The following is a 3,632-nucleotide window of genomic DNA, read 5'->3' on the forward strand; positions in this document are numbered from 1 at the left end:
TTGGTTTTTGAACTCAAGAAGTACCTCATGTAGAAATTCTGGGGCAGAGCTTTCCACCTTCCTGATAATCAAGTGGTTCTCAGAGTAGAAGCCAAATCATAGTACCTCGCTATAAACACAGATCCAAACATGAAAAATAAATCAAAATCTGATTTCTCATTAGCCCAGCTCCGACTGAGCTCCCAGCTCCTTCATTAGCAGTCATTTCATAATGACCCTGGACAAACTTTGCATCAGGACTTGGCCAAGGCACTCTATGGAAAGGCAAAATGTTCCAGTTCCTTCAGACTCCACCAGGAGAAAGTTCCTTTATTGTCCAGCCCATCGGTAGCTGAGGCTGTCCTGCCAGGACCTAGCAAAGAGATGACCATTCCCATCTCATCTAGCAATTATTATTCCTTCCAGTTTTCCTCATTTTTCATGGTAGCTTTCCCACCAGAGGTGCTCAGAAGAGCCCCCAGCAGTGCAGGAGACAGCTGTGCTTGGGTTCAGGGTCTGTGTGGGGACACAGGGGTTTGGGGAGGCTTCACTGCCCATCCTGCTTGGCCACAGAGCAGCTGGCAGAGTCCCAGCTGCAGCTAGCAGAGGATCAGCACAGAAATGCTGGGATGGACTCACAGCCCTTGTCCAGCCAGGCCAGATCTCACTGCAAATGTGCAGGAGAAAGATTTCCTTCTTGGAAGTGGGAAGAAAGTCATTGCAGGAGTTTGAGGAGTAAAAATAGAACAAGGGTCAGCCTTGCAGGCACCAGACCCTTCATCTGAGGTTGCAGGTGCAGTCCTGCCTGGGAGACAGGGCACAGGGCAAGATGCCTGGGTCACACCTCAGCAGTCACCATGAGAAGGGAGAGAAAACCAGGAGAGATTCCTGGCATGGGCAGGGATGGGGCAGAGATCAAACAGAAACTGAAATCCCACTCAGCCTGGGACATGCCCAGGCAGTGGGGGCAGTACCATGAGGGCACAGGGCTGCCAGGGCTCAGCACAAGCTCTCCTGGTCTCACTCCTGCCAGAGGCCTCTGCAGCAGTTCCAGCTCCACTCCAGGCCAGCTCTCAGCGCTGCAAGGTTCTGCACTGAGGTTGAAACATCCAAGTATTCCAGAACACACAGACATTGGGAAACATGGCAGAGTTTCAGTCAGGAAAGCAAGGACACAACCTTTCCAGCACCAGGCAGCCTTTCACATTCACCACTCCATCACTTCTCATTTCCAGGAGCATTTATTTCTCACCAAAGTGCTCCCCGCACCAGCACACATTTAAACCATATTATTTTTCAAGTCCAGGTCTGAACACAGCCAGTATCAAACTGCTCCATTACTGCCTTCTGCCAGGCAGTCTCTCATGGCTCAGCCATGTGTTCCCAGGCTCCAAGCCCAGCTGCTCTTGGAAACCATGCTCCAAGCACATGTTCCTGCATGGGATGTTCATTATTATTTTCAGCTTTATTTTATTGGTGCACGTCCTCCCTGTGTGCCCCCAAAGGGCTGCTTTCAGCAGGGTTTGTACAAAGTTGTTTGATTGGCTTCAGGCTTCTTTGTGAGTTTATCCAATGCCAAGCTCAGGCGCTGAACCCATGCCAGGTAATTCATCATTTCTCCTTAAATGCTATAGACAGAATCCTGCTCTTAGCTTGTCAGATAAAGGCCTGAGAATTGCCTTTCAGCCCACCTAATGAGGGTTTGTGTTTTTCTACGCTTGGGAGGATGGATGGTCTTAATTTCTGGTTTCTTTCAAAGAGAGCAATTTTCTTCCACAAAAAAGACCAGGAATAATAGACACAATGTGGCTTATTCTGAGTCACCCTTTAACCATTTGTACTTATATTTTCTCTTTGTGCATCTACCCTGAAACTCAGAGTCCTCTTCAGCTGCTGCTGTACATTTTCCCCTGCCATGAGACATTTCTGTGCCTGAGGGTTTAATGCACAGCCAGCATCCTCTCCTGGCCTTGCTGACAGTCTCCACAAATACTTCCCCCAAATTTGAGGTGCTCCAGACAGGGATTCTCCAGTTCTGCAAGAGTTGCCTGTTGGATGTGAGGAAGCTGAGGCTTGGTGCACAAGGGACTGGGCAGGGCCAGAGCTCCTCCTTCTGTACAGAAATCCCCCAAGGGCCAGCCCAGGGCACCACGGGGGGATCTACAGGAGGAGTCTCCCAGTCACTCTGGCACTGCCCATACTGAACAATTCTACACCAATATTCCTGGGCACCACAGGGGTTCTCATTGGCCAAATGCTAAATCCAAAGCTCTGTTCTCTGTGATTCTTGCTTTCTCCACATTCACCCCACTTCTGTGACACTTTCAGCCCCAGCTGGAAGCTCAGCCTGGGAGTGCTCAGCCCCAGTCTATCAGACTCAGCCTGGAGGTGGCATCCAAAGGGCTCTCAAAGGGTGGATGAAGCAGCAGGGAGGAACTAAACATGGACTCTTAAGGAGGGAGTGACAAATGTGAAGAGTTGAGAGGGAGAAATAAATACATGCTGATTTCCAGTGGGAGCAGTGGGGTATAAGAGAATCCCAGACTGGTTTGGGGTGGAATGGACACTAGTGGACATCTCATTCCACCCCCTGCCATGGGGACACCTTCCACTCTCCCAGGCTGCTCCAAGCCTTGTCCAACCTGGCCTTGGACACTTCCAGGGATCCAGGGACAGCCCCAGCTGCTCTGGGCACCCTGTGCCAGGGCCTGCCCACCCTGCCAGGGAACAATTCCTAATTCCCAATATCCCATCCATCCCTGCCCTCTGGCAGTGGAAGCCATTCCCTGTGTCCTGTCCCTCCATGTCCTTATGAAAAGTCCCTCTGCAGTTCTCTTGGAGGTCCTTCAGGTACTGAAAGGCTACAATAAAGTCACCTTGGAGCCTTCTCTTCTCTTCTCTTCTCTTCTCTTCTCTTCTCTTCTCTTCTCTTCTCTTCTCTTCTCTTCTCTTCTCTTCTCTTCTCTTCTCTTCTCTGAATAATCCCAATTCTCTCAGCATTTCCTCATGAGAGGGGCTCCAAGTGCAATAACTATGAGGAGCCCCAGTATCATCATTTCTTTGTAAACTTCTCAAGCTGCTGGGCTGGGGAAAAAGGAATCATCCATCTTGATGTCCTGATAGGGATGAGCTGAAGGAGAGTAAATTCCAGCTTTGGGTTCACCTTGTGGTGGTGGTTTTGTGTCTCTGATGGGTTTTGGTGCAGTTTGGAAAGAGAATTGAAAATCTTTGGAGCATATTCCAGCAGTGCCAGGGCCATTTCCCACCAGAATTATGAGAAAATTATGATATGAAATGTTTGCAGAGGCAAAAGCTCCCAAATTTCAGAGGCTCCATAGCTCAGGGGTTAGAGCACTGGTCTAGTAAACCAGGGGTCGTGAGTTCAAATCTCACTGGAGCCTGGGGAGTGTCTGTACCTCCTGCAAAGACCTCACTGCTTTAACATCCTGTTTATTCCCGAGGTGTTCCTGATGTTGTTTTTTGGATCATCCACCCCAGCCTAAGTGACATAGAAACATCCCCCAACACCTGCACCAAACTACAGACAATGAGAAGCACAGAAACCAGCAGTGGTGAGAGCTGTACCCATGAAATATTTTTGATGTACAGCAATCAGAGAAGGGGAACACCCAGTAATGGGACTTGGAGCCTTC

The 3,632-nt window shown here is 49.5% G+C and overlaps 1 non-coding gene across 1 annotated transcript; it reads left to right on the forward strand.

Annotated features, from left to right (window-relative positions):
• The first annotated feature begins 3,307 nt into the window (after window positions 1–3,307).
• TRNAT-AGU lies at window positions 3,308–3,380 on the forward strand. The gene has a single exon. It is a non-coding gene; the product is annotated as a tRNA-Thr (tRNA).
• Window positions 3,381–3,632: the final 252 nt, after the last annotated feature.

This window comes from Motacilla alba, chromosome 17, assembly GCF_015832195.1.
Source record: "Motacilla alba alba isolate MOTALB_02 chromosome 17, Motacilla_alba_V1.0_pri, whole genome shotgun sequence".
Classification (NCBI taxonomy): domain Eukaryota; kingdom Metazoa; phylum Chordata; class Aves; order Passeriformes; family Motacillidae; genus Motacilla; species Motacilla alba.